The sequence below is a fragment of the Lissotriton vulgaris genome, chromosome 7, assembly GCF_964263255.1.
Source record: "Lissotriton vulgaris chromosome 7, aLisVul1.2, whole genome shotgun sequence".
In the NCBI taxonomy this organism is placed as follows: Eukaryota; Metazoa; Chordata; class Amphibia; order Caudata; family Salamandridae; genus Lissotriton; species Lissotriton vulgaris.
Window position 1 is genome coordinate 1669491656 of NC_141695.1, and position 22948 is coordinate 1669514603.

At 48.5% G+C, this 22948-nt stretch overlaps 1 protein-coding gene across 1 annotated transcript in view; it reads right to left on the reverse strand.

Annotated features, from left to right (window-relative positions):
• Positions 1-20508, reverse strand: part of COX4I2 (cytochrome c oxidase subunit 4I2) — a 137454-nt gene extending 116946 nt beyond the window's left edge. The window contains exon 1 of the mRNA XM_086932703.1: positions 20409-20508. The gene's annotated coding sequence lies outside the window, so the exon portion shown is untranslated. The remainder of the gene's footprint in view (positions 1-20408) is intronic.
• Between the last annotated feature and the right edge of the window lie 2440 nt (positions 20509-22948).

Below are 22948 nucleotides of genomic sequence, written 5' to 3' on the forward strand. Positions count from 1 at the left end.
GGGTCACTCGTGGGCTGCACGGTCAGCGTCTCGTGGCCTTTTCAAGATGGCGTGCCCCACGCTTCCGGTCGCCTCCACTGGTCTCAGCTCTGCAAGGACTGTGGATCGGGCAGGGAGAAGGCAGGCAAGCTTAATCTCGTCGATCTCTGTCGCTCGAGTCCCGGCAGGGACTGCAACAAAGCAAGGGTCGAGGGCTGGATGGTACCTGTTTGCACAGGGTGGTCACTCCTTGACCACAAGGGAGATTCTTCAGTCTTCTAACGTCGTGTCAAGTCAAGTCAAGTCATAAAATTTGTATAGCGCACTACATACCCAGAGGGTTTCAAGGCGCTTAGGAAGGGGAGGAGGATTATTTGTCAAATATCCACGTTTTAAGCTGCTTTCTGAACGCTAGGTGGTTCTGGGTGAGGCGCAGGTAAGCGGGGAGTGAGTTCCATGTCTTAGCAGCCAGGTATGAAAAGGATCTGCCTCCCATGGTGGTCCTGTTGATGCGAGGTACAGTGGCGAGGGCTTGGCTGGAAGACCGTAGTTGGCGGGGGGGGGGTGTAGAAGGACAGTCGAGAGTTGAGGCAATCTGGTCCGATGTCGTAGAGTGATTTGTGTGCGTGGGTAAGCAGTCGGAAAGTGATCCTCTTATTGACGGGTAGCCAGTGGAGGTCTTTAAGGTGACCAGAGATGTGTTCGTTGCGTGGGATGTCTAATATGAGCCTGGCTGATGCGTTTTGGATTCGTTGGAGTTTTTTCTGGAGTTTTGCGGTAGTACCCGCGTAGAGGGTGTTTCCGTAGTCCAGTCGGCTCGTGACCAGGGCGTGGGTGACTGTTTTCCTTGTTTCGGAGGGGATCCAGCGAAATGTTTTTCTGAGCATGCGAAGAATGTTGAAGCATGAAGAGGATACGGCGCTGACTTGTCTGTTCATCGAAAGTGAGGAATCCAGGATGACGCCCAGGTTTCGTGCGTGGTCTGTCGGGATGGGTGCTTTTCCGAGGGCTTCCGGCCACCAGGAGTCGTCCCATGCAGAGGGGGAAGTACCTAAGATGAGGACTTCTGTTTTGTCTGAGTTCAGTTTCAGACGGCTTTGTTTCATCCATTCGGCAACTTCTTTCATTCCTTCGTGTAGGTTAGTTTTGGCGGTGCTGGGGTCATTGGTGAGAGAAAGGATTAGTTGAGTGTCGTCCGCGTAGGAGATGATGTTGAGGTTGTGTTGGCGTGCGATGGCCGCGAGGGGGCTCATGTATACGTTGAAGAGGGTGGGACTGAGTGAAGATCCTTGAGGTACGCCGCAGATGACTTCAGAGGCCTCGGACTTGAATGGAGGAAGGCGGACTCTCTGGGTTCTTCCGGTGAGGAACGAGGTGATCCATTCAAGTGCTTTTCCTTGGATTCCGATGTTATTGAGGCGTTGTAGAAGGGTGTTGTGGCAGACTGTATCGAATGCTGCAGAGAGGTCGAGGAGGATGAGGGCGACTGTGTCTCCATTGTCCAGTAGAGTTCGAATGTCGTCTGTTGCTGCGATGAGGGCCGTCTCAGTGCTATGTTTTGCTCGGAAGCCAGATTGTGAGGGGTCGAGGGATTTGTTGGTTTCGAGGAAAGCGGCGAGTTGGTTGTTGACGGCTTTCTCGATGACTTTGGCCGGGAATGGAAGAAGCGAGATGGGGCGGTAATTTTTGAGTTCGGTGGGGTCCGCTGTTGGTTTTTTCAGAAGGGCGGTGAGTTCAGCGTGTTTCCAGTCTTCTGGGAAGGTGGCGGAGTTGAAGGAGCAGTTGATGACGTCTCGGAGGTGTGGTGCGATGACGGAGTCTGCTTTGTTGAAGATGTGGTGAGGGCATGGGTCTGTGGGGGATCCTGAGTGGATGGAATTCATCAGGCGGATGGTGTCCTCAGTGGAGATTGGGTTCCAAGCGTTAAGGGTGTTCACGGGGGGAAGATGGTCAGTAGATGGTAGGGTGGGTTGGTTTCCGGGTTGGTTGTCAAAGCTGTTGTGGATGTCTGCAATCTTGTTGTGGAAAAAAGAGGCTAGGGAGTCGCAGAGGGTTTGAGAGGGTGTGATGTCGTTGGAGTTGGCCGAGGGATTGGAAAATTCCTTGACGATGTTGAAAAGTTCCTTGCTGTTGTGGGCGTTGTTGTCAAGTCGATCCTTGAATGCTGTTTTCTTGGCCTTTCGGATCAGTTGGTGGTGAGAGCGGGTGGCGCTTTTGAAGGCGTCCTTGGTGCCGGTGGTTGGGTCTTTTTTCCAGGCCTTTTCAAGGGAGCGGCAGAGTTTCTTGGACTTCTTGAGATCATCGTTGAACCATGAGGCTTTCTTGCTGCCAGGTTTGCTTTGACGTTTTTTCAGTGGAGCTAAGGTGTCGGCGGTGTTGGATAACCATAGAGTGAGGTTGGCGGCGGCTTCGTTGGCGTTGGAAGAGAGGGCTGGGGAGTTTCGAAGGAGCGATGCGGAGATTTGGTCCGTGGTGATTTTGTTCCAGTTTCTTTGCAGGGTAGGTTGGGAGTGGTTGATGGGTTTCGGCTTGTTGTAGATGAAGTGGACGCAGCTGTGGTCGGTCCAGAGGAGATCCGTAGTGTGGCTGAAGGAGACATGGTTGCTGGATGTGAAGATGGGGTCGAGTGTGTGACCTGCGATGTGGGTGGGGGAAGTGACTAGTTGTTTAAGTCCGAGGTTGGCGAGGTTGTCCAAGAGGGTGGTGGTGTTGCGGTCGTTGGTCTTTTCAAGGTGAAAGTTGAGGTCTCCCAGAAGGATGTAATCTTTGGAGGGGAGTGCGTGTGGGGTGATGAAGTCCGTGATGTCTTCACTGAATTTTGCGCGGGGTCCTGGTGGTCTGTAGAGGAGAGTGCCTCTGAGTGTTGTTTTGGGATCGATGTGGATCTGGAAGTGAAGGTGTTCGGAGTTGGCGAGATTGACGTCAGAGCTGGTTGAGATGCGGATAGATTTCTTATGGACGATAGCGATTCCTCCTCCTGTGTGGCTGGTACGGTCTTTGCGAGTAATCTTATAGTCTTCTGGAATGGCAATTGTGATGTCTGGTGCGGAGGAAGCATTCATCCATGTTTCCGTAAGGAAGGCGATGTCCGGAGAAATGGTGTCTAGTAGATTCCATAGGTCAATGGCATGCCTGTGGATCGATCTGGTGTTGAGAAGGATGCATTGTAGGTGGTTGGGGTCGGGAATCTGTGGTGTGGTCGTAGCAGAGATGTTGTCGGTGCCGCTGAATTTGCAGGAGTAGCAGGAGAAAGGGCCATGGGTGTGTCCAGGAGCGACTTGGACGCAGTTGGGGGCGCGACCGGGGTCGAGGGCTAGGAGGGTGGCGGCATCGTAGGTAATGCGGGGCGGATGGGAGGGACGGGGGGCAGGGGGTCTGGCGCTGGGCGCGGTCCAGGCGCGGACGGGCGTAGACGGGCTTATCTTTGGCGCACCTTCGGCGTGTCCGAAGCGCGTGGACGCTGCGCATGGGACCATCTGACATAAATGGACAGAGGAGGGGGAGGGGCGAGGGCGGTTCAGCTGGGAGGCGGGTCGGGCTGAGGAGGAGGTCAACAATCACAAAATGGAGGCGGAGGGGTCAGGACGGAGAGAGCGCTTGGGGGGAAAAACACAAATGCTGAGAAATGCTGTCAATTGACAAAGACAATAGGCAAAGCGGCGATTTTCAGCACACGCAACTAGTCAGCGCTTTCAGGCAATGGAGCGCTGTTTGTTTACTGTGGGAGGGCGGTTCAGCTGGGAGGCGGGTCGGGCTGAGGAGGAGGTCAACAATCACAAAATGGAGGCGGAGGGGTCAGGACGGAGAGAGCGCTTGGGGGGAAAAACAAAAATGCTGAGAAATGCTGTCAATTGACAAAGACAATAGGCAAAGCGGCGATTTTCAGCACACGCAACTAGTCAGGGATTAAATCTGCAGCTAGAGTCACGCTGGCAGTGCAACAATAGTAGCACACAGCTAATTAACTATGCAAATGGGCTAAATCGTTACACACAGCGCGCAGCGGCAATCAGAACGTGAAGCAGAATATAAATGTTAAAAAGTGCAAATCTTGTGGTGTGCCTTCAGCAACGAGGACGCAGCAGTCGAAGGGTCCAGAATTCGTTTCTTATGTTTCTTCAGGATGATCTGAGTTGCATTGGCACTGCTCCCACTCTTATTCGAATCTGGTGGGCTGGACATCCTGCTAGGTCCCCTCCTATGGGTGGGACCCAGGAAGGGGGTGGTTACACCCCTTTCCTTTGATCCAGGCCGCGCTGGGACGGGGGCTGGAAGGCCCCAGAACCGGTTTGGCCGGATTATGCAAGGGGCAGCCTTGTGCTCCCCAGGCAGTGTCTGGTTTCTTTGAAACCTCCCTACTACAATCCACTATCTCCTGTCTGGGGTGGTTTGACACCGCCCTGCGACAGGAAACCCTTTGTCCAGGCCACCATATGCAGAGTTTCGGTCAGCAGCAGGAGGCCAGACCCGTGTCTGTGGCAGGGGCATCCATTTTGTGGATCTGAGGCTCATTTTAAATCAACCGCGTTTCAGTAAAGTAACATGTCTTCTCCCTCTAGAAGGGTGGAATGCTACCCCCGTCGCCAGAACTGGCGAGGGGGTAGTATTCCAATTCGTATGACACCTTACACGACATGTTTTGATAAAGCCAAACCAAAGTTGCTATATAACCGCGAGGATTATAAGGCGCTTAAGAGTATATGGTATGGCATTATCCCGGATCAGCTTAGGGAGTTGTTCCCGACAGCTGCAGACAGGCTCAGCTCATGCCAGAGCTCCATCTCACATAAAACCACGCACTCTGCCTCCAGGATTGATGAGGCCTTCCATAGGAGTGGCTCACAGGTTATATATGTGTCCAGATATAGGTTTAGATATAGGTATACTATATCTAAGCAAGGGGTGATTACACCAACTTGCCCCAGCTGAGTGATCAGCCAGTTGTGTCAATTTAAGAACCAGCCAGGGGTGGCAAAAGCTATGCTTCAGCCCCTGGTAGGCCTTGGTGGCACCTATGCCCTGAGCACCTATAGTGCATGGTATAGGGGCTGACAAGGAGTCCATTTCCAATTGTGGTATGTACCTATAGCACATGTATTATAAATTTAGAGAGAGAGAACAGCAGGCTGGGGGTCTGATTAGCAGGCCCACAGCCTCAGTAAGTCGAAAACCAGTGAAGCAAAAAGCAAAAATTGGGGTGACCATAGGATAGCAGACCCTACTCTCATACATAGGCTCAGTGTCTAAGTATAGAACTAAACAAAGAGTCGATATGGCACACATCCCTCTGTGCTATGCCCACAAAACCCACCGCCCTGGCCTACATCAGCCACCCCTCTAGCTGGGTGCCCTATGCCAGTGGTATGGGCACAGGTGCACGAGTCATGTGCCCCTACAGTACCCAGGGCCATTCGCGGGCACTGTGAGTGCAGTGATGCCATCAAGAGTATATGGTGCTGGGAGGTTGTCATTACGAACTCCACAGCACCATAATGGCTACACTGAAGACTGACAAGTTTGATATCAAACTTCTCAGCACATTAAACCCACACTAATGCCAGTGTGGGATTTAATGTAAAATGCACTACAGAGGGCATCTTAGAGATGCCCCCTGAAACCTAACCTACAATCCACATTTTGTCTGAGAGGCTGCCACACACCAGACATATTTCTGGACCCCTGGGTTGAGAGCCTGCCACTCTCTGGGCCTGAAACAATGCACATCCTGGGACGAGGTGCCCAGCCTCCTCCCCCAGGATGTCCAGGGGAAGCTTCAAAGGCATACTACCCTTGTGAGCTTCTCCAGGCCACTGCTGTACTCAGCAACTGGCCCCCACCGGTTCTGACCGCCACTCTGGGGGGAAGAACGGCTGGAAACCCTAAGTGAGGAAAGGGGGTGTGCCAGCTTATGCCAACCCCACCCCTCAGGTGGGAGAGGCGAGGTGAAGCACGACTCCGGGCTCCGGCCACCTTGAAGATGGGGAGCCATGCCCAATCACAGCTAGGCTCCTGCTCCCCTCCCACATGAAAGGAGCAGGCTAGGGTGTGTACCCACCCCAGTACAGGGACCCATTGGTCACTGCCCTTGCCCTACCTGTAACGCCCCTAAATTTTGTATTTAGGGGCACCCTGAACCTTCCTTCCTCACATCCCAATTGCAACAACAATAAGACCTAGAAACAAGACCTGCCGCGCAGCTGCTAACAAAAGCACAACGCCCACTGACTTGGCCCCAGAACCCTACAGGCCTGTTGATCCTTGAACCTGCTCCTGTGAAACTCCACCTTCTCCTGCGGACAGCAACCTCGACAACCCCAGAGGACCTGCCTGCCTTGAACCTTCCAAAAGACTGGGACTCCCATGAGCAGTGGTTCTGCTCCAACAGCAACCCCCCTGGTGCCAGCCAGGAACCGCGAATCCAGCCCACTCTGCACCAGCCAAGACCGGCCTGTGCCTGAGCGACCCAAGACCACGAGTACGTCCCCCCGGTGACTGGGACCCAAAGTCCAGTGCCCAAAGACCCTCCTTGACAAACCAGACATTGCCTGCAGCTTCAGAACCAGGGACCCCCTCCAACTGCGACCAGCCGAGGGTAAGATTTCCCAACACCAAAAGACACCCTTGTACCCAGCGGCCCCCTGTGCCCTCCTTTGGGGTACCTACCTCTTCTCCAAGATCTCAACTTACCTCTCGAAGTGGTGGTCGCACCTGAAGAATCTCCGTCCCCGAGCCTGCAGCCTTTGTTCACTTTTTAACTTTCCCATTGGATAACATTGAGCGCCCAATGGCTCAAAAGCACCCTGCACCCAGCCACTCGAGTGCCGCTGGAAGTGCAACAACTACCCCACTCTACTTCCCCACTTGCCCTAAGTGACCATGAGCTAAGCTCCCACAGCTGTGGGGCCTGCTTGCTTGCAGCCACCAATCGAAGGCCCCCTACCCTCCATTGTATTGCATTGGGCCTACCCACTCTGCACCCGGCTGCCCCTGTACGCTGGGGGTGTAACTTCTGTACCTTTCAGACCCTGGGAGACCCCGGAGTCCATGCCCAGAACCTTAACTCCACCAGTCGAGTACTTACCTAAAAGCCGATAACTCACTTTCCTTCCACAGGTTAACATAGAAGAAATTTCATGTGAAAGCCAGTCAAAGTGTGGAGTTTTGAAACTTTAAAATATTCATCTAAAATCAGCCGAATACCGAATTCCTCACCTGTGATCAGGAGAGAAGCCAGTACTGAACCAAGAAATTAATCCTAACCTTACTTACCTGTTACCTGAATTTGCTTCCATAGGAAACCATTAACTGTTTCTGTGAAATTTCTTCCAAGTGTCGATTTTTGCAAACTAGAAATATTCTTTAAAAATCGAACCAACTATCAAACCGTAATTACTTACCAGTCTTAGATAGAGGTCCCAGTGCTGAACCTAGGAGTCCAGTACTGGATTACAAAAGTAATGAGAACCTACTTTACCTGTGACTTGAATTTCCTTCCATAGGATAACATTGCTAGTTTTTCACTGAAAAGTTTCTTAGTGTCAACTTTGAAAATACATTTATATTTTTTTTAAATCACAACTGTAACCAAAAACCTTTTACTTAACTGTTTACAGCTTAGGTCCCGGGACTGAATCCAGGATCCAGTCCTGTGGTTAGAAAAGTAATCCTCAAGTAATCTACTGCATTTATGTAGGAAAAACCCATTGAGCTCAATGTTAAATTGTTTTTAGAAATTGTGATGCCTATTGCAACCACTGTAGCTATTGTATTTACGGAGTCTATTGCCTTTCTGCAAAGTAATTACCTAAAGTCACTCATATTGAGAAAAGTATATTTGGATACCTGTTGGTTCTAAAATAAAACAACTATATATTTTGATATAAAAACAATTGGCCTAGAGTTCAGTTCTTGAGTGTGTGAAATCTTTTGCTGACTGAGTGTGGACAACAAATGCTTTACACTGTCCTCTGATATTGCCTTACTGCTCGACCAAGCTACCACTTTAGAGAGTAAGGTTATATCTAACTTTAACCTCCGTCATACCTCTGGGGACTCTATACACACTGTACCTTACTTTTGTCCAGTATATATAGAGCCACTTTCTTACAGGCCGAACCTACCATGTCCCCCTCAGCTTACCTGCCCTCTCAGAATAACCAACTGCTGAGATCTGTATATAGTCACTGACCTGGTAAATGAATGTACATCTGATGTCAGACTAGCAGTGCTGGTCAGATACAAAGCACCCACTGCCCTGTGCTCAAGCCTACAGCAGCAGCAACAGCATTTGTACACTCAATTCAGGTTAACTAACCTCATGGGACAGTCCAGTTCCCCTTCATCTTCCGGGAGCTCAGTTCATCAACCCATGCAAATATCGGATTCTGTACAGGTGGGACAGGTCTCATCTTGGCGTCATAGTCCAAGCATCAAGCACTGGCAGAGCCAATGGGTCTTGCTTTTGGGAACTATTGTTTTGCAATGGTTTTTGGCCATGCTGTACAGCATCCCAGATGCCGTGCAGCAGAAAGAAAAAAAACTGGGAAAAGGCGCTATGATGCAGCTAGTGTATCTTTTTATTTTTACAGAGTTTGATCTTTTGATTTACTGAAAGTAGGAGGAAGCAAAACAGAGGGCAGCGAGGAAAAGCAATGGGTTACAGAATAAGGGTGAATGTCCGGGGGAGCAACGTGAAGCAGGTGGGGTGGAAGGCGAAGCAATGAGGAAGAAAACAACATGGAAGAGGTGGGGCGAGGCATACAAGCGAGTACAGTATGGAGGGGGGAGCACACTGGTGGCAAGGCAACACAGTGGGCAGGGGGAGAGAGGTATATGAGAGAAACAAATGCACTCCAAGTACTTCACCCAAAAGAAAAAAACGCATTGCTTGAAAAACCAAACAGTGGACGCACAAAACCCAAGAATGAAAGAAATCCCTCTTTAGCAAGGGGACAAAAGCAACTACAACTCCAAGGTATTATGAAATCTGCATTGATCAGTTCATAAAAGTAGTGTGAAAACATGTATTAAAGAACATTGTGTAGTTACAGGGTTGCATAATGTTAATCAGACCACACATGACTAGCAACTGTGAGATCTGAAGGAACTGACTTAATTTTAATCCACCAAAACATGTCGAAAATCATTGTGGACTCATTTGTGTTGTTACACCAGTGTAGCTGCTGTTCAGGGTGGCTAAAACTGTCGTAGACAAGAGTGCAGAGGGGTGAAGTAGAATGGGGTATAATGGAGTATCGTAGCATGTCGTGGAATAGAGCTGCAGTATTCATGGTGTGGTAGCGCACTGCCATTACAGACAATGCATTTTCAATTGAAATTACCATTCCATTTTCACATTCAGTTTTACAGATAAAACTATACAGCACACAAATTATAGTGTGCGAAAATGGCCTTATCTAGTTGATTGTATTAAACTATTTGTTCCCAGCACACTTCAAAATTGCAACAAAAAATGTGCTTCATTTGGGCTTTCCTAATTCTGATATATTCTGAAATATTTTCAAAATTCATTTATAGACATTTAAATGTTACGTGCTAGAAAAAGTCTTTCCTTTCACATCTCAAGATTGTCAGATGAATCTCTCACTTTGAAGTAAATAAAATAAAGTAAATACCAAGATCCCTCAGAAGAGAGCCTGCCATTTGACCTCAGTCTTTGAGTCAAGACAAATGTGACAAGATAAGTATAAAATGTTAAGGTACTTTACTTGGTGATGCGCAAATGACAACTCTTCTTGAACCCAAATTTTCACACATTCTTTTATGCTTCATGGTTTTATTCGTAACACTGTCCGTGCAAATTTAGCAGTTTCAATGAAAATGTGCCAATGTAAAAGAGTGTGCTACAGTGCTTAATTTGAGCCAGTGGTTTCCAGTGCTCAGCAACAGCACTTAATTGCTGGAACCCGCACTGACAGCTGCCACATGGTGGTGCCGTTTGTGTAATCTAAGATTAGCAAAAAAACTTTTTTGTTAATTCAATATACATTCAAAACTACTGATATCTGCCACCCACGCCATTCTTAAAGTTGTGGGTGCCTCGAACATTCTGAATTGCCACACTTTTAGAGGACAGAGACAGACAGACAGACAGACAGAAGCACTGATGCTACCACACCATGCTTAAGTAATATATTTGAAATCGTGTGCTCCTATACGCAACACCAGCTACATACTACCCCAATACGTGCATCGTTTTGCTGTGTGCCGCCAAGGTTTGGTACTGTTTGCCCCCAGCAGCGTTTCAAATGGAGAAATAAAAAGTTTAGTTACTCTGTACCAGAGTGCCTGTTTGTTTCTGAGACGTGCCGGTACTCCCCAATTAAAAGTATTACGTTTTTCTGGAGAAGTGCAGGTAATCTCCCTCTCAAAAGAAATAAAGTGCCAGTTAGTACTTTGTACCGGTCCATTTAAAACACTGTGCCACAGACATTTCCCATACAGACCTTTGCCTAGGCCAGATTTTGAGCCAAGCCTCACGTTTACCATTGTATCTGCAACACACGGATATTAAAAATCTACCGGATTTCCCTCTCTGATGTGCGCACTTTATTTTTTATGAAATGCGCACAATTGTAAGGACATTTCTCTTACGTGAAATACTATTCCAAGGTATCTCGGGTAACTTATCAGCAAGGATATTCTTTGCACGAAAGTCATGCAAGATAAGAACAGCAAAATCATAGAAGAAAAGGTCACTAATTCTCTGTGGGCAGCAGCATAGGGCCGGTCAATTCGCGTAACGAAATTCGGAATTTACGCGAAAAGTCGGTACAAAAATCGGAAGAGACAGATTTTATGGCTATATTCATTGACTGATTTATTAAGGAACCTGACGCGAGGTGCACATTTCTGCCTCTCGCATCCGGTTCTTTCCTTTCACAACTGTCTCTAACCAAGCCCCCGCCCAACGAGTCCACAAACCAAAGATAATGCTCCTGTTACGCCTCCCCAAACATTTACGCGTGCGTAACTTCATTGCTGAGGACTAAACTCTCGTGGTGCATTTAAAGATCCAAAGCAGGCTATCGCCACTGCCATTTCAGCTAAATTAATTGTTTGACGTCATTTAAAATACCCCCCTCTCCCCCCAGTGTTCCCTTCTGAATTTCTCTGTCACGAAAATTCAGGATTTTGCACCTAGCCGCACAAAAACGTGACTTCACTGCCCATTGACCCCTTCATGGGTTATCTTGACTCCCACCACACTGCCGTTAGCCCTATTACAGATAACCGCAGGGGGGCTGGCCTCGCAGCTCCTCTGTAGTGCCACTGATAGAGAAGACATCCTGGGCGAGCAGGGCCACGGGGATGATAACTGTGCCCGGCAGACACACCCTCTCCTTGGCCTGGAAAACAGCACGGTCCGTCCTGTCAACTAGGCCACGCCCACGCATTGCCGCACGCGCCAAAACCCAGACAGTGTGGGGCTGTTGACTGAGCAGCACCACTCTCCTGGGGCCCGTAGCTTGACACCCATCGTCCTGAAAAGGGTTCTCTAGGGCGGGGTGGCTAGCATACATGCCAACCAGTGGTTGAAGTGCATGAAAAAAAAAAGTATAGGAACTTATGCTGTGTGCAAGGGGCAGTGTGTGTGGGCGTGGCTAACAAACAATATAATGTAACTTTTTTCAGTCTTTCACCTTCAGGTACAAATAAAATAACCGCACAACTTAAATACAATTTAAATGCAGGTTATGGTAGTCCGTGGTAAATGCACTATTGTACATTATGAAACATGTTAATGCACTGCACCAGAGGGCCACAGAAATGAATCCTGGTTGGTGCAGTGGAGAATAGAGACTTGTGTATGTTTAGTGTTACAAGGTCCCAGTTTGAGACAAGCAGCACTGTGAACATGCAAGTCATTATTTTAACCACTTCCCTGTGGCGCAAATTTCGCTGCGGTGTGGGGAGTTAATTAGGGGGCGTAACCCCTTGCGTGCTCAGGACGGCCCCCGGTGGTCCTAAGTTAGGCTGGGCGTGTCTGGGGGGGCGCCTGAACTCCGCCTACTAATTAATTCTCCAGCGCAGGCGCGGAATTGACGCTATGCTGGGGAATCGGCGGCGTTCGGACAGCCCCGGCCGTCCTGAGCACACGCCCAGCGTGACGTAGGAAGCCAAGGGGGCCGTCCTGAGCACACAAGTGGTTAAACGTGGATTGCACATAGTATAAGATAGGCTGCTACAGAATGCAGAACAAGGTATAAGAAAAAAGTTTTTCCAAAAGATAGATTTTTTGGCAGACTGTAGGTAGAACCGTTTTTTATGTAACTGTCTTTTAAAAATACACTTCACAGCTTGGCTGCTAGCTCCCTTAGAATATCCCTCAAAAAGGTATGTGTCACCAGGAAGCTTCAAGTGATTCCATCAATTAAGGCCAATATCAGCTTCAAGGCAGATTAACCAGTTGCCACATTTACATTTCTTTCAGGGAAGTAGGCTCCCTGGCAAGAAGGCTTGTTTAGCTGTCTGCCGCTCCCTCGGTCTCACAGCCCGGGAGACTCCATGCCTTACATTTCAGCTGTCTGAATTAACCGTTCCGGGATGGTTGTCTTTTGACAAAAAGTAGGAGGGGGGGGGGGACATTTTTCCTCAAATTAAAAGTATGGGCACATCGTGCCCCTCCAATCCACCACTTCGACCACTGATGCCAACAGACCTGGGTGAGGCAAGAGACTCCCGATTTTTAAGCTCAAAACAGGTCTTTAAGTGGGATGAAAAAACTGGGGGTGGTCTCTCAAAGGGGCGTGGCCGATGCAATTAAGGTAAGCTTAAAATCTGTGCTGAACAAAGTGCTGCCCGACTGGTATTTTGCTGCTTCGGTCACTGCATCCAGATACATAATACAATGAATAACATAACACCTACAAGCCAGGACTATCAACTTTGTGAATGGTTGTTAATTGCATAAGATAAATAAGCAACAACTATGGCTTTGTCAGGGCTTTAAGTCGGGGGGGGGGTCTGTGGGGGGCTGAGCACCCTCATTTTTTTTTGGGTCCTCGAAAGGGGGCTCTATTTTCGGGCCTCACAGGTCAAAGGTAGGGTGAGCAGACGTCCCGGTTTTTGTTTGGTGTTACTAGTGTTGGTAACATGTCTTGATAGTGAAATACTGCCAATTTCGTTTTTCACTATTGAAAGGCTATCTTGCCCATAGGATAACATGGGGAATGCTGTGTGACATGTTTACCTGCATATCTTCCCATAACGGCAAGATAGACATCGGGAATCTGGTATCCCTGAACTTAGGCCCGCAACACACATTGGACTCAAAGGGGTTCAGCCCCCCGTCGTGTGTGGCTAAAAGACCATTTGCATATTAATGAAGAATTGTTGTTGTCTCAGCCTTCTAAGAGCCCCTGCAGCTCCACTTTGACTATTGCTTAAAGATTCAGCCCCCCCCGAAATTTTTTTAGCCCCCCCCGAAATTTGGCTCAAATTGCGCCTCTGCCTGAACTCAGAATTTAATAACACATCCTTTAGTGAAGATGGTTTTTAAATTCTAAGTTTGGAAATAGCAAATGTTTTTTTAAAGCGTTTGTTATTTTATGGCTTATACTTAAATATATATTTTTGCCTATTTTATTATCCTTTGATGGATGTGACTTCATGATTTTCTTAAGCACACAATGCTAGTTACCATGATTTAGACCACGCCCCAACTCAGATAGGCCACACCCCTTTAAAATGTGCCACGCCCCTTTTAGAGCACCCCCAGTTTTCCTTTCCCCACTTAAAGCCCTGGGCTTTGTTATGTATAATATTGAAAATGCTTCTATTCTGAAACGACTGATAGAATACCAAGGCTCTTTGAAGTCACTTCACAGGAAGTGAAGGGTGGGACTGCTGCAGTTAGAATTTTTTCACCCCGAGGGGGATGGCATAAATGAAGAGCCCAAAAGGAACCAGTCCCAGCAACCTTTTAGAACTGCCCATGCTAAGCACCGCCAGGACCCGGCCCACTTAAAGCCCTAGCTCGAAAGTGCTTTACTTTAGCAGTCTCCCACCTAAAATCTCCTCTGGTCAATTTAAGTCAATAGGGAATATAAATTATATTTTGTTTTCAAAATCTCAGGCTTTCCAGGTTCATAATATTGACATGGCCGGGCCATGTCAATATTATGTGCATTGCCCTGGAGGCTTCTAATCCTAAAGCTGCTTCACCCCTGCGAGACAATGGTTTCCACCGAACAAGGTACAAACGACGGCAGAAGCGATGGCACATTTAGAGCCAGAATCGTTTTTCATTAAAAACGATACCTCAGAACCAGGCTCGGGAGTGGGCGATCGTTATATTGAACTACAGTACGGTAAGCACAACAAAAATGTACAGAAAATGGAGACCACAAAAGAAAATCAAGCATTAATAAGTATCTGTTTAAATTTTTTTTAGAAAAATCCAGTAGTTTAGTGATAGAACACAACGAGTTAAGCTCCCAATGTACAGCCAGGATTTCATTTTCGCGGATTAAATGACACTATGGGAAAAAAATTCTCCCCCCCTCACTAACTCGTTTTGAAAAGAAGTTAAGCTCCAGGAGGGAACAGAGAGGGTAACCACAAATCAACAAGCGAAGATCATGGTTTCAATGTTTATGAAGAAAAAATGTGTAACAACTGGAAGCGTTAAGTAGGTTTTTAGGTGCTCTTTGGAGCAGATGATTTAGTACAGGGGTCTCTAACCTTTTCTATAGTGAGAGCTACTTGACCAGTGAAAATGATTGTGAGCTGCCGAAGACTAAACAACTTGTGCATTGTTAACAGACACCCCCACTCCCAGCTTTATTCACTTCAAGGCTAATGTCCATACAGCCAGATGCAATGGTTTGAAAAAGTACTTTGACAGTGGGCACTATGACAGGGCTGCCATGCGCGTCAATGAGTGTGGTCTTTGGGGATGTCTGAACATGTGAACGTATGAATGGGATGTATGGATGACAGAGCCTATACTTGTGGCACAGGACATACCTTTTGCCATATGTGGCACTGTTACATGTATAACAAACATACCATTATTATTTAAATGTGAGAAAATTAAGGTGCAGAAAAATGTTCTAAAAAATGTAAAGTATGGAACACTTTTCTGCACTTTGTATTTTTTTTTTTTTAAGTGGGAGAAATTCTGTTTTTCAGTTATACATATGGCACAGTGGCCACTGGGAGCAGGAGGCCTGCTGTTTGTAAATACAATCCTTTGAAATGGGAAAAAAAATATAATGATGAGTTAACGATCATTAACCAGTTCATTGCGCCTGTCGGCCAACGGTCGTCGCGAGCACTACCTCGGTAGTGCTTTGCACGTCCGTTGGCCGACGTGGCCCCGCCTACTCAATAGAATGCCCCGCGGCAGAATTGCTGCTGCGGTAAACGGGTTAAGGTAACTTTTCATGTCAATTTTCTCCCATTTAAAAGTATTTAGAAGGATAATTTTGTTGTCACACTCCAATATTGAGTTACCAAAGATTATTATTATTTTTTTTTTTTTAAGAGTTAAATACTTCCGTGTTTTAGTTCTTCACCTCTGACCCAGCCTAGCCCATAAATCTGAGCCCTATTATCTGCAGCCTAATAATGTAAAATAAACACAGCCTTCTCTTACTTTAAAAGGAAAATGTGACCCTGTGCTTATTGAAAAATGAACTTGATGCTGTGAACTACTCTGAAGGAGTCTGGGAGCTACTGGTAACGCACAATAGGTCAGAGGGATTGTCAGGTTGATCTAAAAGGGCAGAGAGGACTCCTTTGAGCTTAGCTGGTAGGTGGGTGCTATGGGCATCCATTTTTACATTACAGTCTCAAGTTAGGTTTGACAGGTCTGTTGGGTTTACAAAAAGCTTGGGGTGCACTTGAAAGGAAGGAAACAGGATGTCAATACAATTCTTGTGTATCCACAATCTGGTAACTGGAAAACCCTGCTTTTGTCATACCAGGCGACAGTCTGGATTTATAGGAGGTACAGTGGCTGCTTAAGATTGGATTTTAGTGTTAGATGTAGGAGTCAACAATGGTCGAGCAGCCTTTTTGGTGTTGCTCGACATGTCGGCCGCATCTCGGCGCTGGGGGCCGTCGGGAAGATTAAGTGAGCTATTGCCCAGAGTCACATGGTGCTGGGCTGACCTGCCGCCGGGATCGAACCGTGAGCCCCAGTGTCCGGTGTCAGTCGCCCTGGCCGCAGCGTCACACCTCTTCCCTACATACTCTCCTACTCCCCGCAGACCTGCAGGTTGTATTGATGAGGAAACTGGTTTTAATAAGAAAGTCCGGCCCAATCATGCAGCAGTTTATAAGTGATGCAGAGGGCTTTAAAGGTGATTGATTCTTCGTCTATCTGGTACCCAGTGTCCTTAATGGCTTTTGAAACCGAGTGAAATCTAGGTGTCTGCAACAGCAATCACGCTGCAGCATTTTGTAGGGTTTGCAATTGCCGGGAGCCGAGCGGACGTGGATCGTCTCGGCTCCCGGGTCACAAGCTACTCAACCCCGGCTCTGGGCTGCTACGGCCCTTCTCCTGTGCGCACCTTTTTTCCCCACGTGAAGCGGAGCGAGTGGGGCTTCTGTAGAGCATCGGCGATTGCCCCTAGATAGGCGGACAGGTCCGATCTCCGGATGAGTGTGAGGAGAGGACGGTGGCGCTCAAGATGGCGGGCGGCACCTCGCCTTCGACTCCGCCGACTGCGGCCGCCGCTGGGAGGTAGGATTGAGACCTGCGCTCCCCTGGCCTGGCCAGACTCTCGCTGACTGTAGCGGCAGCTGCTGATGGGAGATGGCACCATCTAGCCCTACCGGGACGGCGACACTCACCGGGGGAATCATCCCAGCGCCTGCCTGACTCCAAGATGGCGGCCGGCGGCGACTTTAGAATTAAGCATGGGCGAATTTTGCGAATCTCGCGTTCGCGAATTTTGCGGATTTGCGAACTCGCAATCCGCAAAATCCGCGAATTCTCGCGAATTTTTTTTTTTGTGTTTGCGCGTGTTTCTGCCAGTTCGCGAGGGTTTTGTACAATGTCGCAAATTGCGAACTTACCTGTCGGGTCGCAAGTTTCGCGAACTTGTTGTTTCTACGTGTCCAGCCTGTTTGGGACACTCTTCTTCATCACTGCCACTCTCTGTCACCACTGCCACTCTCTGACTACTCATGCCACCCTCTGGCCCACCCATGCCACCCTCTGTTTCATCACAGCACCCTCTGGTTGTCCAGTCAGTGTACATTATTATGGCAACGCAAGCACACCTTCCCTGCCTCAAGTGACCTGAATTAATTTGGGGCTGATTAATGTGTCACAGAATATTTTTTTAGCTGGCACCTGCTTCCTTAGTGCTTCCTGATTAGTGATCTTTTGCACTTGCTAAGTGCTTTCATTGTTGCAAAATTAGTTACAACACCTGCCCTGCCCCAACTGACAATAATGAATTAGGGGCTGATTAATGGATTTGAACTTCCAGCCTGGCTCCTGCTTGTCTCCCTTAGCTGTAATTCAGGACCTTTGTGGCATATGTGTAACTATTCTGAGGTTCAGAGCAGGGTCACATAATAGTTGCAACTGGCAACTGAACTCTGGAGGGGCCCCTCAGGAAGCACTACAGGAAATGGCTACTAATGATGAGCCTGAACTTTTGAACCTGGTAAGTAGTTTCAGTTTTGCTAAGATCGTATTTCTGCAATTTTGCACTTATTCGCGGGGCGCGAACTCACGCGAACAGTGCGAACAGTGCGAGCAAAATCCGCTGCTCGCGGATTTTGCGGGAGATTCGCAAATCTCGCGGATTGCGAATTTACCGAAAATCCGCAAAATCCGCGAGCGAAACGGATTTTCCGCCCATGCTTATTTAGAATGTCGATCGCCGCTTCCTCTGGCTCACCCCTGCCTCTCCCCGGCCTCTGGTCTAGCCCCGATCTCTCCGCCTGATTCCAGGCTGTCCCCCAGGATGGGTCCTTGCTCCATCAACTTTGCCGACTGGGCCCAGCAATACCCGCCTCCAGCCCCGAACAGCGTTCGGTAAAGCAACTTCCGAGGGGGGGCCTTGCTCGAGGGGACCCTGGCCCTCGCGGCCCGCAGCGCCAGCGACTGCTTCTGCTGGGCACAGGTCTCCCGAACCGATCCACCACCTTCAGCTGCCTGTGGCTGTGTCCGGTACGCTGTGAGGACAGTGCCTCTGGTGAACTCTGATGATCGCAAGCTCTCGAGGATGGCGATGCGCCTCCTGGGCTCCCACCTTCTCTCCTGGACTTCTCGACTTGCGTGCTATCCTGAATGACACTTTGCTGCTGTTTTCGGACAGTTTTCGCTGGACTCTAGCCCTTCCCTCCATACCTTGCACCCCACCCACCCTTCCTCTATGCTGTGACTGCATCTTTGACCTATTGCAATAATGCTAGGCTTTGGTATTCGCTGAAGTCCTTACACCATATACCACCCCTATGCGTCTCTAAGAGTTTAACCAGTCATTTCCCTTCCTATGTGTATGTAGTTGACTCTTATCACTTGTGTTTGCAGTGGACCTTTGTACTCTCTACCACTCCTATGTGACCCTTAGAGTATTTCCAGTCATATCCCTCCTGTGTAGATAGAAGATAACTCTATTGACTAGTATCCTATGTGATTTTTAGATTGTATCCATGTGTATCCCCTCCCTGTGTTTAGAGATATAGCTTTAACGACTAGTCGCCTGTGTGACTGTTGGAATATAGCCAGGTGTATCCCTTCCCCCGTGTGAAGAGATAACCCTATTCACTAGAACAAAAAGAAATGTGTTCCTTATGTAACGTAACTGATTCTATGTAAAGTGCTTTGATAACATGTAACGGAACTTGTGCTATGTAAAGCGCTCTGATAACCTAATCGTTTCAAGTTCGCGCTATATAAAACTCTAAAAATAAATAAATAGAAGTTCTAAACAAAGGTACTGAACCAGGAAAAGCGTTACATCCTTGCAGTGAGATCAAAATCACATCGAACAGGCCTTGTGAACATGATTCCAATGTATGTATAAAATGAATGCAACATGCAGTAGGTTTACTTCCATACATTAGCCTATATTATGGCAAAAACACGTAATATGTCCTTTGCACTACAGTACTAAATGGGTAGAATTACGTGTATTAATATTTTGGTTCCAAATAACGTGTGTTATGTGCCACGTGTTTTCCCCGTCATCCTATGAACACCCACCAGAACCTCTACAGAAAACATTTAGTTGCCAAGTTCTAAACAGCAAGCCCGGCCGGGGTGACGCTAAGCCCCCTCTGCTCGGCTCCTCGCTGCGGCTGAGATGCATTAACCCCTCTTTGTCGCACTTGCGTTTTTGCTGACTTTAGTGGGGGCTGGGGCACTATCGCGACTTATTGTGAGAGGTGGGTGGTCCCACTCATAACATTGCAGCTGCGTTTTAAGGCGCTGCTAATTTAATATGGAACACAAAAAATGCTTATTTGTGATTCAGTGGCAACCCTTCGTGCTTTTAAAGGCCATGTGTACATTGAACCCCGCTCCCCCGCTTCACCCCACCAGGATTGGTATAGTCCACTTGCCATTCTACCTGGATGGGTACGTTTTTGGCGCTACACTGTTTTAAACAGGTTTGCTTTGCTGTGGTTGATGAAAAATGCAAATCAACGCTGCTTGTTGACAGACAAACATCTATTGTTTGGATACACTCTTTCCCCTGCACAGGCAGCAATTGTTCTGTGCCAATGGGGCGCGCGGATGTGGCGAGGGGCACTGCCACCCGGATCACGTGCCTACCAACAGTGGAAAGCGCTCACATAATTTGGCGACGTGGCAACAACAAACATACACCCCCCCGCGGGTCCCTGGGGGCCAGAATATATTTCACGCCAAGTTGAAGATTTTGGCAGTTTACTGCGAGGCTGGGAGATTCCGCGCAACGAGGCACGTCTGCGTTAGCAGAAGAGGGAAAGTGCGCACATTCACTCGCAAAAAATGCAATTACAGCGGAGCAGTGCCCTGGCACCGCGCCCGTTGCCCTCGCCAATAATCATATGACAGACAGACAGCTAGACGGACTTTTATCAGCAAACTCACTTCGCTGCTGCGAGTGTGGCGCAGTCGCCGATAAACAGGTACATGGAGTTTGGAACAACGCTCTGGGTACCACCGAAGACAGACAGGACGACGCCAGGCGCGGGTGCGCCCCGAAGCCCCCGGTACTCACCGTCCGACGGCGCAGGGAAGCCGCAAATAGAGGGGCGAAGCTAGCGCTGAGAGGCGGCCAGGGGCGCGGAGAGAGGAACTCTTATTATATAAAAAGATTAGCGCAGGGGCATGATGGGAGAGGCAGCAGCAACACAATCCGAGCCTTCAGCCCCAGACTGCCCCCCCCCCCCCCCCCCCCCCCCCCACACACACACACACAGCAACAGGATCATCCGGGAACTTCACTTACTTCGAGGAGACAGGGAGCGCTCTGTGGGAGCGGCAGTGTGCTGGGAGGGACAGGCTGCTGGGCTTCTGAAGAGAACTGACTGCTGGAAGGGACTGTCCCTGCACGGGGGCGTAGCTTGGTCAGGAAGATGGGGGGCGGGGGGGGGGGGGGTAAGCTTCAGCTTTTCCAACAATTGTGCTGGCACATAATTAAAATACACCAAAGGACAAGCAAGGCGCATGAGAAGGACCGGGGAAAGGGAGGCAGATGAGTTTAGGCGCACTAAGGAAGAGAAATTTTTTAGCAAAATCACCCCAAAAAATGTAAGACTTTCAAAACAGAGGGCGTGTGTGTGTGTGCGCGCTTTCGTCTGTGTGCATGTAAAAATTCCTCGTGAAATATAACAGACACCTCACCATACCCGACTGAAAGTACCTGTACCCAACTATTTTCCAGAAAACACATTTATTAGGAAAGTGTACAGAGAAGTCAGAAGAGGCCAGTTGGGTTCAGAAAGATCGGTCCGATAGCTGTAAGATTGAACTGGGGGGTATTGGAGGGGGCAGTCCGTGCTTTGTGACTGAAGGCACTGGTGTGTATGGACTACAGACAGGCACTGGGGTGTACGGACTACAGACAGGCCCTGGGGTGTACGGACTACGGACAGGCACTGGGGTGTATGGAGAGACACTGGTGTATATGGACAGGCACGGTGTGTGTGGACTACGGACAGGCACTGGTGTGTATGGAGTACGGACAGGCACTGGTGTGTATGGAGTACGGACAGGCCCTGGTGTGTATGGACTACAGACAGGCACTGGTGTGTACGGACTACGGACAGGCACTGGTGTGTACGGACTACGGACAGGCACTGGTGTGTACGGACTACGGACAGGCACTGGTGTGTACGGACTACGGACAGGCACTAGTGTGTATAGAGAGACACTGGTGGGTATAGAGAGACTGGTGGGTATGGACTACGGACAGGCACTGGTGGGTATGGACTACGGACAGGCACTGGTGGGTATGGACTACAGAAAGGCACTGGTGTGTAATGACAGGCACTGAGGTGTATGGAGAGGCACTAGTGTGTACAGACTACAAACAAGCACTAGTGTGTACGGACTACGGACAGGCACTAGTGTGTATGGATTAGGGACAGGAACTGGTGTGTACGGACTACGGACAGGCATTGGTGTGTACGGACTACGGACAGGCACTGGTGTGTACGGACTACGGACAGGCACTGGTGTGTACGGACTACGGACAGGCACTGGTGTGTACGGACTACGGACAGGCACTGGTGTGTACGGACTACGGACAGGCACTGGTGTGTACGGACTACGGACAGGCACTGGTGTGTATGGAGAGGCACTGGTGTGGTATTGATTAGGGCCAAAGGGAATTTTTAAAGACCGAGCTTTAACATGATCCCTGCACAAATTGAACCACACAAAAATGTCAGAGGGTCTAAAAAGAAACTAATCTGTACGCAATGTGTAAACTAACAAAAACAACCAAACGCCCCCACCACTTGTATCTTAATCTAGGCTCATCCCTTCAAACAGACCTAAGTAATGGTCAGGTAAGGATGCCCATCTTCACCACACGGAACCGCCCTTCATCATTTGGGATTCCTTCATGACCACCATTAGGAGAGCCCCTAACTTTCACGGAGGAGGGCCCAGATGGTAGCGGACGCCCTCATCCGGTCAGACGGGTCTCACTGTGGTCCTGTTGCTCGGTTGTGAGAGTATTAATACAACGGAGTGACTGATGTCGCAGTGCAGAAAAAGTGAGTGTGTAAAACAAGGAAAAAAGTGTGATAAAATTGGATGAGGGGGTACTGAAAATTTTATTCTGGTGCTACCCACACTTCCAATGTTAAAATATCGTCAGAGACAGTTTAAAAAAATAACTGTCCAGATGTACTATAAGGTCGACCTGTTTCAGCAATAATCAACAAATTATGTCTTTGCTTTCTTCAGGAACCAATTAACTGTTAGCTACTGCAACGTGCTGATATACCAACATAAAAAAGTGAAAAAGTGATAATTAACAATAAAGAAACGAACACAGAGATCACCTGACTCCACTAGGTGTCCACATCGTTTCTCGTCTCTCAGATCGTGTGTATTCACTACAGAGACAGCAAAAAACAGGGGTGGAGATCAATAAGGGTGTCCATCAATCAACATAGCGTGCACATCACAAAAATACAAGGTTCATATTCATGAACCCTAGAATTGCGTACCCATTAAGTGTACAACAAGCTCATTATAACATTACGTGCTAATAGTTCATCATTGGATCAGTATTAAGATTCCAAGATGGAAAGCCAAAACCCTCTTACGAGAGTCGTAAGAGGTACAGACCTCACCCCACCTGGCCACGGCTCAGGAGAAGAGGGAAGCACCGCTCTATAAAAGAAAGAAGGGGACAAGTATACAAACAATATGAAAAACCAGCCCCTCTTTTTTACTCAGAATAATCCGCTCTGCGCTGAACACTGAGACCTCCGCTTAATGAACTCCAACCAGGACCGTGACTACAGCCTGGAA